The sequence below is a fragment of the Sciurus carolinensis genome, chromosome 18, assembly GCF_902686445.1.
Source record: "Sciurus carolinensis chromosome 18, mSciCar1.2, whole genome shotgun sequence".
Classification (NCBI taxonomy): Eukaryota; Metazoa; Chordata; class Mammalia; order Rodentia; family Sciuridae; genus Sciurus; species Sciurus carolinensis.
Window position 1 is genome coordinate 27,172,261 of NC_062230.1, and position 17,301 is coordinate 27,189,561.

The window sequence follows — 17,301 nt, forward strand, 5'->3', positions numbered from 1 at the left end:
AACATGATACTATGTGTAGCAAATCCTAATGAGTCCATAAACAAATTTATTAGAGCTAATAAATTCATCAAAGTTGCAAGACACAAAATCAATGCACAAAATCCAATTTGCATTTCTATACAGTAGCAATGAACAATCTGAAAGGAAAATTGAAAAAACAGTCCTGTATACAAAAGTAACAAAGAATGAAATATTTAGAAATAAACAAAGGAGCTGGAAAAAAATACATTCTGACAATTATATATAAAGCCTGCCTAAAAATAATTAAAGAAGACATAAATAGTACAAATATATCCCATGTTCATGGATTGGAAGAATTCATGTTAAGATGATGATACTACCCAAAGAGATCTCTAGATTCAGTTCACATATAAATCCCAATAGGATACAAATCCTAAAGTTTTATGAACTCTTAAGGAACTCTGAATAACCAAATCAATCTTGAAAAAAATAAAGAAAGAAGAACAAAATTTGGAGGACTCCCAGTTCCTGGTTTCAAAACTTACTACAAAGCTACAATGATCAAAATAGTTTTATACTTACATGGGAACTGTTATATATACCAACAAATAAAGAGTCCAGAAATAAATCTACACATATATGGTCAATTAATTTTCAAAAAGAGACAAGACCATACAATAGGGGAAGGAGAGTTCGTTCAACAAATGGTGCTGGGAAAACCAGATATCTTACATACAAAAAATTGAAGCTGAACCTTATATCATATACCAAAACAAATACAAAATGAAATAAATCTAAGACTAAATATAAGAGCTAAAATCGATAAAACACCGTGAAAGAAAGCCTAGGAAAAATTGTCATGACTTTGTCTTGGTTAATGGTTTCTTGGATATGATCCAAAAACATAAGTGACAAAAGAGATTTCATTAAAAGTAAAAACTTCTGTGCATAAAAGGATACTATCAGCCAGGCATGGTGGCATGCTCCTATATATAATCCCAGCAGCTCAGGAGGTTGAGGCAGGAAGATTGTAAGTTCAAAGACAGCCTCAGCAACTTAATGAGACACTGAACAACTTAGCGAGACCCTGTCTCAAAATTAAAAAAAAAAAAAAAAAAACAGAAAACAACAACAAAAATGGGCTGGGGATGTGACTCAGTGGTTAAGCACCCCTGGGTTCAATAAATAACTCTTACAACTCAAAAATGACCCATTTATTTTTTGTAACAAAGCAGGTGAAGGATTTGAATAGACATTTCTACAAAGATGCAGAGTATCTGGTAAGCACACGAAACAATGCTCTATATCTCTAGCTGCTAGAAAAAATGTAAATCAAAACCACAATGAGATATCACTTCACAACCATTAGGTTGTCCCTTATAGCTGGACACAGGGACGCACACTGATAATCCCAGCATCACCTGACATCCCAGTGACTCAGAAGACTGAGGCAGGAGGATTGCAAGTTTGAGGCCAGGTTCAGTAACTCAGCAAAGCCCTAAGCAACTCAGTAAGACCCTATCTCAAACTAAAAAGGACTGAGGATGTAGCTCAGTGGTAACGCACTCCTGGGTTCATTCCTCAGTACAAAAATAAATAAATAGATAAAAATGGTTCACATGAAAAAAAAAAACTGAAAATAACAAGTGTTGACAAGGATGTGGAAAATTTAGAAAGAATTTGGTGTATTTCTAGTGGATATGCCAAATGGTGCAGTCAGTGTAGAAAACAGTACAGTGATTCTAAAATAATTAAACAAAGAATCACCATGAGTCTACAATTCCAGTTCTGAGTATATATGCAACTGACAGCAGAGACTCAAACAGATACTAATGTTCATAGTGGCATAATTCATAATAGCCAACAGCATAGTGGCCACCACAGGATGAATGGATAAAGAAAACGTGGCATATACACACAATGGAATATTATTCAACCCGAAAAGGAATGAAATTCTGACACATACCACAACATGGATGGACCTGAGAAAATTATGCTAAGCAAAATAAGGCAATCCCAAGAGGACAAAGACCATATGAATCCATGCATATGAGGAACCTAGCAGGGTCAAGTGTGTAGAGACAGAAAGTGCAGTATAGGTTATCAGGAGCTGGGAGAAGGGGGGGAAATGGGGATTTATTGCTTAATGGGTACAGAGTTTCTGTTTAGAGTGATGAAAAGCTTCATATATATATATTTGTGTGTATGCATGTATTAAGAAATCTGTTGACAATCATAAGGGGAGAATGGATAAACAGATTGTAGCATATTCATACAATGGGATACTACTCAGCAATATAAAGAATCTACTGCTATTCCCAGTAACATGGATAAATCCATGAACATCTTAAGAACAGATTCATCTTATGAATCTTAAGAACAGTATGTTTAGTGAACGAAGTCTTAGATAAAAGGATATTTCCTAGATGATCCATTCCTATGAAGTTCTGGAATAGCATAAATTATTCCAAAGTGAAAAAATATCCTAAACTGGTGACTGAAATGGGATCGGGCAAGTTTGGGTATTGACTGGAAAGAAGATTGAAAGAACTTTCTGGGATGAAATAAATGTATTTTTGTTTTGGTGGTTGTGTACCATTATTCAAATAAATTTAGTTGAACTCTGGAAACTTTGTCATGTGTGAATCACACATCAAAGGTTAAGAAAGATCCTATTGGTCATCATTTCCAGCTGGTCAGTGCTGAGCTGAGTACCCCCATTCTCTTGTCTCTGTGAGTGCACAATGTCCTGACCACATCTTTTTGATTGACGCTTTCTTTCTTGGGCTCTGTTAATACATTCAATCAGTTTACATTAATATTTCACAGGTCTGATACCTATTCAATCTTCTTAAGGTGATTTTTCATAGCACCCTCTGACTCTTACACAGCTCTGTGACTTCCACATAATCTCCCAAGGGCAACTGTACCTTAACGATCAACTTTTAAGGATAGACTTCACTACAGCCCCCAAACCAGACTGTGATATTATTTCCAGTATTTGAGTCCCAGGATTTTACAGGATGGTCCAATATTTATTTTATAGTCAGATAAAATGGTTAAGTTGAACCATATGACATTTCTAACATTTTACTTGTTTTTAGAAAATGGCAATTACATCTGGCTCAAAAAAGTAAAATTAAAAAATTGGATAATCTCATATTTTCCTCAAAATTCTTGACAGTCACTCTGAAAAGGAACTCTTTGAAAATTTATAAAAACTTAATAAATAAGCACAGATGATTACATAATTTTAAATTGAGTGAGATGGTTTGGATCTAGAATATTCCCCAAAAAACTCATTAGGCAATGCAGCAATGTTCAGAGATAGAATGTTTGGATTATGAGGGCTGTAACCTCATCAGCAGATTAATCTATTTCATGCATTAATAATTTGAATGGACTACTGGGTGGTAACTGTAGGCAGATGAAGAGGAAGTAAGTCATTGGGGGGCATAAGCTTGGGGAATATATCTTGTCCCTGGTGTCTCTCTCTCTCTCTCTCTCTCTCTCTCTCTCTCTCTCTCTCTCTCTCTCTCCTCCCAACCCCTTCCTGGTCACCATGAGTTGAACAGCCTTCTTCGGCCATGTCTTTCCACCATGATGCTCTGCCTTACCTCGGACCCAGAGCAATGGAGTTAGCCAAACATGGACTGGGACTTCTGAAACTATTAGTCAAAATAAGCTTGTCCTCCTCTAAGTTGTTCTTGTCAGATATTTTGATTACAGTAACAAAAAGCTGATTAACACATTGAGTTAAATAATGTAAGTAGTTCTTTAATTAAATTTAGCTAATAATAATTAAATTATTAAAATAAGTTAAATATGCAAAAGATTAACTAAATATAATTCATAGGCATCATGCTTATGGTGACCCAACACCTTGCCAACGTCCATCTTGCAGCCGCGGAGAGCAGCCTCTGAGTCTTACTCATGGTTACATTCCTAGTATCCTGTGGAGTGCATGAACTGTCATTAAGTGCTCAAGAAATATCTGCTAAAAGTCACAAATGAGAAGGACATTTTGATACAGGAACCACCAAGTCCCCAAGACTTAGACTTACCTCTGATGTCTTCTGCCTATAAAAGGAGGTTCCAGGTCATTTTCAACACGTTGTGTTCCAAGGTCCCTTTACACCAAACCAACTTCCCTGCTTTTAACCCAGACATACAAATGCCTGCATCAAAGGGGAAAGGGTGAAGTATCAATAATCCAAATATTTTCAAGCCATGTCCTCTGTGTGGCTAGAGAGGACTTGAGATTTGACAGTAAAAGGAACTTCCAGAAGAGATAGCAGAATACTACCAGAGCATGACTTCTGCCTTGGAGTATTGAATTTTCTGGAGGCAATATGGTAATCTGTCAGGAACATGAGGTTATGTATTGGGCATGGTTCAAATCTCTGCTTTTCTCTTTTTCGTGCACTTGATGTTGGGCCAGTTCGTTAGCCCCCTGAACTTCAGTTACTCACCTATACAATGGGGGCAGTAGTGGATTATTCATTTATTCATCCACCAATTACATATCAAATACCTACATATTCCAGGCCTTGAACCCGCTCTGGGGATATAACAGTGAACAAAACAGACCAGAGTTCCTGAGGCTTACGTTCCAGAGAGAATGAGACACAGCGAAAAGTCAGTCAATTTTAGAGTATGTTTGAACATGAAGAGAATTTTGGCGGGTCTGAGATTCTGCGCAAGTCAGTAAGGCAGAAAAGGAAGGGTTGCTTAGGGCCACTGCTGAAACTGATTTAGGGGAGCAATCATTGCCAGGCAGGTGGGTGGGTGTTCGGATCGATAGGTCTGATGGATAGATACACAGAGTAGCAGACGGATGAAGAGGGAGTCAGCAGACAGACAGGCCTCAACAGATTGGCTCGAACGGTGTCCTGAGGTGCCCTGACAGCTGCATCCGCTGCTGGCTGTTGACCTTGCCCTTCTGACTAGCCAGCAAGACAGGCATTCGAAGCTCCGCCCTGAAGAGCCCCGAGCAGCCTTGCAAAACCCTCTCCATCCTCCAGGGCGATTTGCAAGAGCTGACCTTCCATCAGGAGGGTACCTGAGAAAACCCCACACCAGTCTCTTCTCTGAATCCTCTGAAGACAAATTGGCTCTTTTAAGAAGGCAGAGATGGACCAGGGAAGTTTCTGCAATGGGATAAGCTAACAGCACCAAGAAATAGACATCAAAGGCCAAAGGGCTAGAAAGAAGATGCATTCAACAACGAAGATGGATGTCAGAGAGTGCCAGGTTTCATTTCAATAAGACCAGGGGCACATCCTTCATAATTTCCCACATTAGAGGATTGAGTGTGTGCTGAGTATCAAGAGCTACTGGAGGATGATCGCTGGTCTTCTGTTTGTGGTGACGGCGTTGTAGTACCTTAGAGAAAGAAAGGTCTTTGTCATTTATGTTTGCAGTAGAAGATGGGATATCTGGGATTTACTTTGGCAAACTCCAGTAAGGAAGGAAGGAAGGGGAAAAAATTAAAAGAAGTTGGGATTTAGATGAAACAAGTTTGGCAACATGTTCATAGGCATTGGGTGCATGGTGGTTCAGTAGATGCTTCTGTCTATGATGGAATGTGCTGGGAAGTTTTCAGAGTAAGTCGTTAAAATGCAATCTTTCCATTTACTTCCAGAAGAGAAAAAAATACACATAGGCATACCCATATGCTTTTGCATTTTTCTAGCTCTGGGGATTAATTCTTTGGTGCAGATGAAAGCTATTCCATTAAATGCTTTATGGTATTTAAAAGAGCAATTTGGTTCCATTTAATTGCTACCTTAAATTAACTGCTGTCCAAGCCTGGAGAAATGACTGTTAGGGACAGAGGAGAGAAAGAGGGGGCAGTGGGACTCAAGCGGTGTCCAGTGGTTCCAAATGTGGCCAGCAACTTAGAGGGGATCACTTGCATCCAGGAGGGGTGCTGAATTCCCAGGTGGAAGACAAAACTCTCTAAAAACCACGTCTCTCAACACCCTGGTACCATCTAAGTGAGAAGGTTACTAGACTTCCTTCCAAGCTGTTCCCAAGCAGAGCATTTTGTCACTCAGAGGAATTTTTCAACATTGGAGCCCAGCCTTCCTTACCTTCAACCTTCGTCCCCGGCGTATTTATTTGATATTTGTTCTATGGCAGGAGCTGAGCCAGGCATAAAGGATATTTGGTGGCAGACAACCCAAAAAAGAACACTCTTATGACACGTATGGTCCAGCCAGGAGAATGGACATCTGTGACCTCTAAGCACACAATAAAGCAGATTTGTTACCATATAATAAGTACGAACACAGAGCACAGGAAGATGTACTGGACACAGGTCTAAATGCTCCCCAGCAGAAATTCATTTAATCCCCCAACGACTCTCCGGAGCATTACCATATGCCGCTGCAGAGGAAGAAACCGAGGCACAGAGGTTCAAAGCTCATCCAGGAGATCAGATATCAACCAGTGGAGCCGAGACTCGAACCCTGGTGGGTCTGCTAATGGCTCTGCTGCCCCGCCTCCAGAGCGAGGCAGGTGTGACCTGCTCACTGAGGCCCGCCAGGTGCCAAGCTCTGCTCTTGGCCAGGAGACGGCAGAGATTAAAGCAAAATCTCTGCTCTTGTGCAGCTTTCTTGGGGAGAAAGACAATGATACATGCCTAAATATAAAACATGTCCGAAGGTCGTGGAAGGGAACAGACAACTGCAGCAGGTAGGAAGTGATGGGGGGCTCTCGGGTAAGGTGACATTTGAGCAGAGGCCTAAATAGAGCCATTGAGGGAAGGTGGGAGAGGATTACAGACCATAAAAGCTTCAGTGTGGAAAGACTCATGGTCGGTCCAGAGACCCTCCAAGATGGCCCCAGACAGAAGGCTGACGGGGGGAGGGGGACTGAGTTCAGAAGGTCACAAGAGAAGGTGGGCACTTTGGATTCCATTTTGAAAGGATGTGGAGTCCCCGGGGCTGTGAACAGAGGAGAGATAGGGTATGTTTTAAAAAAAATTTTTTTTTTAGGGCTCGCTCTGCTTTGAGGAGTGAGGCTGAAAGTAAGGGGACCTTTTAGAAATAGGACATCCAGCTATTTGCAGTGGTGGCTTTGACCAGGAGGGAACCACAGGGAGAATACCAAGGGGTCGAGGCTGGGCATTCTGAAGACGAGGCCAATGGGAGCTGCTGGCAGGGTGGGCTGGGCACGAGGAAAAGAGCCCGAGTCATCTGCCCCGAGCAGACGGGAGGAGAGAGCTACGTGGAGGGCAGAAGAGCCACACAGTAACCAGACCCCTGGGAAAGGGCCTGGCAGGACAGAGAAATGGGTCTCCTCATTCACAGCAGATCAAAGACCGAGTTCAAGGTCAAGGCTGGAAACAAGGGTAGATGAAGAACGAAGCATTAGGATTGGCCAGAGAGCATGAGCAGGTGGCAGTCTCCGGGAATCTGGAGCCCAAATGCCCACACCTGACGGGGACTGGGGTCCCTTAGAGAGACTGGGGTGCTGGTCAGCTCTGGGCTTAGTATTGAAGGATGGGGAAGGCACAGAGATGGCAAGGAGCTAATGTCCCAGCAACTGAGCGGACCAAGGTGCGGAGGGGAGCCTGACTTGGACACGTGATCTGGCTGCTACTGTCCCCAGTGACCACTGGGCAGGCAAAGCCTCCAGGAGCCCGTGTTCAGCACTGCTCAGAGAGTCGGCAGGCGGACGGCCAGAGTGCGTTCCTCTGCCTGAGTCTCCCAAGCAGACACATTAAACCTGAAGGGGAGGAGGAGATGGAGCGGCAGCCACGCCCCACCCCGTTCGTGGCTCGGCTGTTTGGGTTGTAAAGTTATTGATGGAGGCCGAGCCAGGGGAGTCTGGGGAGGAGGGATTCAGCTGAGTGACGTCTCAAGAACTTGCTTAGACACAGAGATTCTGAGAAGAAGATTTAGACAGTCCCCCCTCCCCACGTCTCCCCACATCCCTTGCTTCTCAACCCAGCCCCCCCAAACTGCTGTCCAGGCTAGACCACAGGCTCTGGAGGAGCTGGAAAGAGGGAACAGAAGCCTGTGCTTCGGGAAGCTTCCCTTCTGGGTCTGAGAAACGGCACTCCTGCCTCCCTGCACCACCCTGGGCAAGTTCCTGGGATGTTCTATGTTGCACTATCTTGAATGAGGATCAGAGTGGCTCCCCCTGGGGCAGTTGTGACATCCATGTAAAGCATGTTTGGTGTTTACTAGGTCCTCAATAAACATCAACTATAATTATTATTGCTCGACTCTGCACCTGCATGGATGGAGCTGAGCATACATGGTGGCAAATGTTGGGGACTGAGTAAATATGTGACACAATCGTCATCCTCATTACGGAGACTTTACAGTGTAGGGTTCCTCTCAGGACAGCTGACAGACACTTGATTTCCTGGGGTTATCATGTTGGAAATACCCCAAAACCCAAGAACACCTGTCGGTGCCAACTTTGCACAGAATCTCAGAGATAACTTTGAGAAGCAGATCTTGGTCTTGTACCCAGACGGGAAAATGGAAAAGCAAAGAAGAAAAGAAGGATGACCTGGGAGAAAAGGGTTTGCTGAGGATAGGAGCTGAGGTCGTAGATGCTGCAGGGAATTGAATCTGTCCCTACCATGCTTTTTCTTTTAAAGTGGGAGACAGGCGTTATTAATGCGTGAGCTTCACCTCAAGACTCACTGCGGTCCATCTCCCTCTCCTCTTCTGGACATTCCCCTCTCCCTCCTTCTTTTCCTGTCTTCCTTCCTCCCTTCCATCTTTCCTTCCTTCTGCCCCTCCTTCCTAGGAGAAACAGACCCAGAGTCAATGAGCTTTGGTGTATGGAATCAGGCACAAACAAGGGTGCTAAGTACCAGTTCCACCACGGATATCCTGAGTGCCAGTTGGTTAAGTTTGCCATTCAGTGACTGACTCTCCTTGAGTGACCTGAAAATCTTGGGATAAACCTGAAGATAGAAAAATGGAAACGAGAGCAGGCCACCAGTCTCTGGAGAGAACGAGGCCTAGAACATTGCTTGGAAAGCCACCCCAGGACCTGTGGCCAAGGGGACCTGGGTGGTTTCTTCTCAGTTCGGCCCTGAGTGACCAGAAGCACTTGACTATGAAGAAGAACCTGTCAAGCAAGACCTGGAAGCAACATGCCACCTCAGAAAATGCTGGAAGGTAGCAGGAAGTCCAGCTTGAATGTCATGCATGATAGGAAACCCCACTTTGTGAGAGAGGAGGTGGGCTGCAAGAGAAGGTGACTCTCCCCGAGTGAGGGAAGCCACAGGTGCCAGATCTCATGGCAGCCTGTGTTTAAGTCCAGAGTTCTGAAACCCGGCAGGAAATTATGAGCGTCCTGGTGAGTACGGGTACTGTCTTCTCTCTCCTCCTGTGCTCTGTGTCTCCGCTGTCCCCTGGAAACACTCTGCTAATTGACCCCAGTGGCACAGAGAGATGTGCCTTGGTTGTTGAGAGTGCAGACTCAGGAGGCAACCTGCCACGTGACTTTTGGCAAATCACTTCCACCTCTCTCTATAAATGGGGGTGAAAGTAAATAGAGCACCATCTTCATGGGGTGATTGTGAGGGTTAAATTAATATCGCAAAGTTCCCAGAACAGTCCTTGTCCTTTGTAAGTGATTGACACATAATAGCAATTATTACTGTTACTCTTACTGCTGATGTTGGGATGATAATCACTGCGTTACCATCTGAATGAACCTGCTCGGACCAAGAGGAAGCACCGTTCAAAACTGGGAAGAGGAGAACTTCAGACTTTAATTTTTTTTTTTTTTTTTTTTTTTTTTTGGTACCAGGGATTGAACTCAGGGGCACTTGACCACTGAGCCACATCCCTAGCCCTGTTTTGTATTTTATTTAGAGTTGCTTAGCACCTCACTTTTGCTGAGGCTGGCTTTGAACTCATGATCCTCCTGTCTCAGCCTCCCCAGCCACTGGGATTACAGGCGTGCGCCAGCACAGAGTGTTTGAACTGGAACTTAACTGGAGAGTGTCCTCCATGTGGTATGGGGTCTGATCACCGGGAGGCTACACTGAATAACATCGCTGAGTATGATCTCAGGTGGGACAGAGGGTGAATTTGCAGTCTCTCTGGTAGAGAGCCGTCGCATAATGGATGAGTTGACATTATCCTTTTCAAAGAATTCTGGTGGGCAGGAGCTGAACCATCCATCCTCCTGGTTCCAGGAAAAGACCCAAGGAAGTGTTAGGAGGGAATTCTAGAAACCAGAAGCAGAATTGCCTTGTTACATCTGCTCCTTCCCCAGGGAGAAGCACCAGCAGACGGTTGGCTTAGCTCTTCTTGCACCTTACCGGAGATCAGGGAGGCTCCACACACCCAGAGCCACAGGCAAGGAGTCCCTCTTCATAGATGGGAAAATAGAGGCCCAGAGGCCTTTGAAGATCAGAACAGAGACAGCAGGTGGCAAAGCCAGGACTCTTGCCTGATCTTCCATTTTTAAATTCCCTTGCCAGTTTATCCACTGATATATCCACATTCATTACTCTAATAACTTAATCACCCCAGGGAAAAGAAAACTGTGTATGCATTTTACTTATGTATATATTTTATACATATTCACATACATTTATATATGTAAAGTAAAAATGCATAAAGGGAAAATATAATAAAACCACAGACTCCCCCGTCCCACGGCTGGGTGCGAGGAGGAATATGTGGAAATCAAAGCATCGCCTCTTCCGGGCCGACTTCCTGGGCTCAGAGTTGCTTCTCCACCTCCTAATTCACAGGAGGCTCTCGAGACGCCGGCCCTGCCTCCCCTCCCGTTCCTCGGTCTGGCAGGCAAGTTCTGAGTTATGCTCTCATTAGAGCAGAATTCCTTCGGATGGAGGCTCCATGGAGGTGAGGATAATAGACTCTTCCAGCCAAGGATGCCTGCGAGGCCGAGTGTGGTCGGAAGACAGCAGAGTTGAACGGGGACCCGACTAGACATAGATAATCCTGCTGGTGGCCACAGCCTGGGCGGCTGGAGCTGGCTGGGCAGAGATCTGGGAGGTGGCAGGCACTGAACGGGATGTTGAGTAATAGGTTCAATAATGCCAACTAGACCGCCAGGTGCTCTGGGGTCAGATTTTTCTCAATTAATGAATTAATGCTTGTAACAGGACAGCGCGCGCACTGGGGGTTCTGAGGGAGCAGACAGCGCTCGGCTCCCATCGATCCTGGAAAAGATTCTCTAACCTCCTCGAGATGGTGGCTGAGGTTTGGCCCAGGAGGCTCCTGCCAGGGTGGGAAAGCAGCACCAGCATTAGGGTCAGAACCTGGATTCTAATCCCAGCTTTATTTACACAGGAGCTGCAGGACCAGGACCCAAGCCCGTATTTTCCTTGGCACGGCTTTCTGAGAGTCACCTGCATGTTAATTGTATCAATACACACATACAGCGTTGCCCTTGTTACCCACGGATGGGGTGCCAGACACACCTCAGCACACAGATACCAAAGCCCAGGATGCTCAAGCCCTTAAATAGAAGGGCCCAGTCTTTGCATATAACCTATGTACGACCTCTCAGGCGCTTAATTCACCTCTAGATTACTTTATCTCCAGATTGCTAAAACAATGGAAATACTATGCAAATATTTGTCATGCTGTGTTGTTTAGGGAATGGTTCCAAAAAAAGATGTCTGTACATACTGGAATGACACAATTTTTGTTCAAATATTTTCCATCCGCAGTCGGTTGAATCAATGATGCAGAATCCGAGGAGACGGAGGATGGACGTCACATTAAAGCCCTAACTCCTAATATCTGCAGGGGCTTGCATGTTCCGGTCTCTGCTCATCCCTCACCTCTGCTGCTCCCGCCTCCGCCTCATCCAGGGTCTACAGCCCTGGCCTTGCATCTCCCCAAGGGACCAGCTCATGCCACTTTCCCTCTCTACACATTCTTTTCCTCTCTACCTGCGTTACTTTTCCCTCATTTTCCTCCGGTCAACTGCTACTCACCTTCCACGTCTCACCTGGAAGATGGCTTCTTCCAGAACCTCCCTGGACGGCCTCCCTACAGCTGGGAGGCTGTGTAGCCTGGTGGTGAGAATGCACGCTCTGGAATTTGCCTACCTGGGTTCAGATGCAGCCCCAAAGGTCACTGGATCATTTGACCTTGGAAAAAAGTGTGATCTGAGACTCTGTGTCCTAGTCTGTAAGCAGGACTCAGGCTAGGCTCCCGTCCGGAGGCTGGTGTGAGCGTTCAGATTTACTCTCCGCCATGCAGACAGTCAGAGAGTGGCACCTGTTTCCCCTCTGCTGCACCTGAGATGGTTGAAATTTTAGAAAATACTCACCCGATCAGCTTTTCATGTCTTTCTCCCCTGCTGTATTTTGAGCTCAATGAGGGATGGAACTATCTCTACCTGTTTCATCCCTGTCTCCAAGTCCCCGCCAGAGTGGGTGCTCAATAAGTTAGGTGTCTTGAGTGAATGGCTAAAACTAAGGGGCTGCGGGGTGAGCACAGGAGATCACGTGCAGCTGGGTGTATTCTAAGCCATGAAGTGCAGGAAAACAGGAAAAGGGCCGCAACATCACCGTGAGAGGCAGAGGGACTCACGACCACCCGGTGGGGTCGGAGGAAGAGAAGCCATGGCAGGCCTGAATAAGAGAATGGGAAGGTGGTCAGAGAGCTGGAGGAGATGGCAGGGGGAGCCGTTGGGAGGGTGACCTGGGGGATAGAAAGATGAGTGACAGAAAGAACAACATCATGGGGTTTGAATGACATAGCCAGGTCTTGAGCATAAAGTGGAAGGGTCTGTGCGTCTGTTCCTCCTGAGAACTCTTTTCCAGAAGGCTTCCATTCATTCATGTGTTCAGTCATCCGATATCTGACTTCCTACAAGCGTACTTTATTGAACACCTACTAAGTTCACTCCAAAGCATAACAGTGACTAAAACAGAGCAATGATTAAATCAAACCGAGTTTCAGCTCTCCTGGAACTCCTATCCTAGTGAAGATAGAGAGCTAGAACCCAGATCAGCCCCTACAGACACCATGTCTGGGATAAAAGCCATGAAAAGGAGAGCCACAGAAGGAAACAGGGCCGGGGAGGCTGGTAGGTGTTACAAAAGGCGGTTGGAGAAGGCCTCTGGGAGAGACACATCCATCCAAGCAGAGCTCCTGAGAGAAACCAGGTCTACGCCGTGAGGGGCTCGGAGGGAACAGCGTCCTGCGAAGTGGGAGCAGCCGGCATGAGGGCCCTTGGGTGGGAGCGAGCTTGGAGGATCCAGGAAGCGCTGCCCAGTCATTCTGAGCAGGGGAAGTGGAAGAAGGTGAGGTCCGCATGAGGTAGGGCGCCTGACCACACGGCGGAATCAGCCACGACGAAGACCAATAACAAGAGGGAGCAGCCTTCGACGGGTCCCAGGCTGCCTGTGGAGAACAGAGCGCAGGGTCGTGGGAGGAAGGAGGGAGGGCATCGCTGCTGGCCAGGCAGAGTGACGGCACCTGGAACCCGGTGACGGAAGAGGTGGCAGTCTCTTTTTTCTGTCTAGAAGGACATTAGCTTTGGATCAGAAGACCTAGACGGAGCCAACCAGGACCTTGATTCTCAGCTGATCCAAGCACCTCATCAGACCAATGAGACTCCTCCAGGGTCACGTGGTCAGAGACTGGACAGGGGCTGGGCACGCATCCCCTTCCCAGTTCACCCCGTCCACCTGGTCACTGTGCCCTTGGTCTCTGGGGCTCTGGAGAAACAAATCCACAAAGAGCTACCAAACTTTAGAGGTCGAGGGTAAAATTAAGAACCATTTGCTTTCCTTGTATGATTTATGCATTCTTCACCACCTACTTCCCAAAAGGATTTGAGACAGCTTACAATAACAATCATCCTTAAACCATCTGCACCGCCACTAAAAAACATGTTTGCAGAGAATCCTTAATGGCACAAGGAAATGCTCAAAACATCACTTTAAATGAAAAAGACAGGATCCGACGCTTTATTTACTATAATATGGTTACATAATACAGAGATGGATAGGGAGTGGGACGGAGGAGAGGGGAGGAGGGAGGGAGAAGAAAGAAAGGGAAAGGAAGGAAAAGAGAGGGGAGAGACAGGGAGAGGAAGGAGGTGGGTCCCGGAGGCAGGAAGGAGACAACCAGGGTGGTCATTTCCCTCCTTAAACTTGTGAGGTGACACTTCACCGCTGGCCGATGAGTTCCCTAAAGAGGGCTGAAACTAAGATGGTTTTCAGTGGTTCTCTAATGTCTTTTTCTTGTTATCAGTTGTGCATTTATTTATCAAATGTGTATTTAAAAACAGATTAGCACGTCACAACCACTTGGGCTGATGAGACGTCACCGGCCCTCGCAGATCCGCTGTCTGGCTCTCTGCAGAGGAAACTTGGTTAAACTTTTGGTTAGTTTGGGTCCATGGGGACTCCAGTCGACCCTGCCTGCTTTGCTCTGTCCCTCAACTGCCTGGGATTTCCTATTCCTGGTCTCCAGTTCTCCCTGGGTCATATGAATCCTGCCTGTTTCCCCTCGATGGTTCCTGCCTCACTGTTCTTGACGCTTCCCTGACTCTGCCCTCGGCTCTGACAGTTCTTATAAGCCTAATCCTTTTTCACGTTCATAAGCCTAAGAATCACCTAGGCTTATGGCATTTGCAGGTAAATGGATGAAATTGGAGAATATCATGGTAAGTGAGATAAGCCAATCTCAAAAATCCAAAGAACGAATGATCTCACTGATAAGCGGATGATGACACATAATGGGGGGTGGGAGGGGTGCAAGAATGGAGGAAGGAGGGACTGTATAGAGGGAAAAGAGGGGTGGGATGGGTGGGGGGGAGGAAAAAATAACAGAACGATTCAAACCTCATTACCCTATGTGAATGTATGATTACGCAAATGGTATGCTGTTACTCCATGTACAAACAGAAACGACATGTATCCCATTTGTTTACAATAAAAATAAATTAAAAAAAAAAAAAAAAAAGAATCACCTGGGCAGAAGGCTGTTTGCAACTTGGATTTCTCTCCAGCACAATATTGTTGACCATCCCTTCCTGGGCAAGAGGCCCCCGGGTCTTATTCCTCCTAACTATAACTTTGACCCTGTTGACAGATCTCTCCTGATCCCCACCTCTCCTGACCCTCCCTGACTTCTGATAACCTCTGTCCACCCTCCACTTCTGAGAAAACAGCAGTTTTAGATTCCACAAAGGAGGGAGATTGTGCAGTATTTTTCTTTCTGAGCCTGGCTTCTTTCTTTCTTTATTTTATTTTATTTTTTCGGTGGTGGAAAGGGTACTGGGGATTGAACTCAGGTGCACTCCAGCATTGAGCCACATCCCCAGCCCTATTTTCTATTTTATTTAGAGACAGGGTCTCACTGAATTGCTTAGCCCCTCACCATGGCTGAGGCTGGCTTTGCACTTGTGATCCTCCTGCCTCAGCCTCCAGAGCTGCGGGGATTACAGGCATGCCTCACCATGCCTGACAAGCCTGGCTTATTTCATTTATCGTAATGTCCTCCAGTTCTATCCAAGTTGCTTGCACATCATGGGATTTTATTTTTTTCATGACTGACTAATATTCTATTGCATATATACATGCCATGTTCTCTTTTTCCATTCATCCATGCAAAAGAGTTAATAGAGGAGACTTAATGTACTCACTACAAAGAAATGATAAATGTATGAGGTGTTGGGATGGTAAGTACCCTAATCTGATCATGATACAATGTATTTAGGTATTGAAAAATCACACTGTACTCTATAAATATAATATGCAATTATTAAATGTCAGGTGAAACTAAAATCAAATTTTTAAAAACAAATTCCTGTCCCTTGTCCCCAGAGATTCTGATTTAGGAGGTATGGGCAGGACCTAAAAAACTTCATTTCAAAACAAGCTCTCAGGTGAGGCTTCTGTTGCTGGTCCAGTGATCACACCTTGAGTAGCTGTGTTTAACGCAGCCCTCTGAGTGTGCCATCTACTTCCAGAAAGTTCCCTGACTAATCTTTGACCAGGGATGTTCAGAGGTCTCTATTATGGCGGAAATGCTCTGTGACCTTCCGCACCCTCACCAAGTGGTCACAGGTATCACGTGAACACCGGAAATGTGGCCAGTGTCAATGAGGAGCTGGATTTCTAATTTTATTAAATTTTAATCAATCAAAATAATGAGCTCTGGGTTAATAAAAGACAGTTGGCACTTCCAACATTATGCCTACAAATCTCCTTAATCCACTGACAACTTTCTTAGATACCATTTGTGTCTCCGAGTTCAACTCTACTGCAGGGGACAGTTTTGTAAATTGCTCTGGCTGTCGATCATTTGGGTCCCATTTTCTCCTGCTTCCAATAGGACTTTCCTCATTGCACTTCAGCCTCCATTTATGGCCTCCTGGTGACACTTTGGGTCTCTACCCGGTGCCTGGTTCCACATGTTTAGGGTCATTTTATTGCAGACTTCCGGTTCTGGGCACGGGCTTCTCTTTCAGTTATCTATTATGCCATCACGAACCACCCATGACCTAGTGACGGACACAGCACCATGTTATCCTCGCTCTTGATTCTTTGGGTTGAATGGGTTCAGCCAGGCAATGCTTCTGCCCTCCACAACATTGGTTGGGGACACCATTGTTATCTGTGGACTCAGCTAGGATGGACCAGCCCAGACGGCTTCTTTCCTTGGTCAGCAGTCAGGGTTTAGCTGGATGCCCCAGTGGGACTATCAACGAGGGTGCCTCAGTTCTCACCCAAGGGTCTTCTCCATGTAGCTTGGGCTTCTCCCAGCATGGCTGCAGGGTTCCAAGAGATAGAGGTACAAGCTGCTCAGAAATTCCAGAATATCACTTTCTGTGCATTCTAGTGATTAAAACCAGTCACAAGACCAGTCCAGAGTGAAGGGAAGAGAAACAAGTTCAAGGAATTGATGTGAAGAGGACATGGGCAGTGGGAAGGATGGATGGTGGGCCATCTTTGGAGACTCCGTCCTCAGCATCTTTCCACAGCAAAAAAATACCCGATGGTGTATGTCCCTGCTTCCAACTTCAGTGGCTTCAGGGGCCGGATGAAGCACAGACTCTGGCTCAGTACACCTAGTGGGTCCTGAGAGTCTACATTTTCAACAAGTTTCAGGTGATGCTGACGCTGCTGGTCCACGGTCCATATTTTGAGTAGCAAAGTAGCCATCATGTAGACGGCGAGGTGGAAGAAGCAGCCAGGGGTTTAGAATCACAAGACCTAAGTTCAAAACCCATCTCTACTAATTTTTGCTTTGAGTTCTCAAAAAGTGAGGCTTAGCTTCTCCTTCTCCCCCAGCGGGTTGAAACCAAAGACAACAACTGAAAACTATCTTTGTCCTCGATGACCGGTAAATAGCTTCA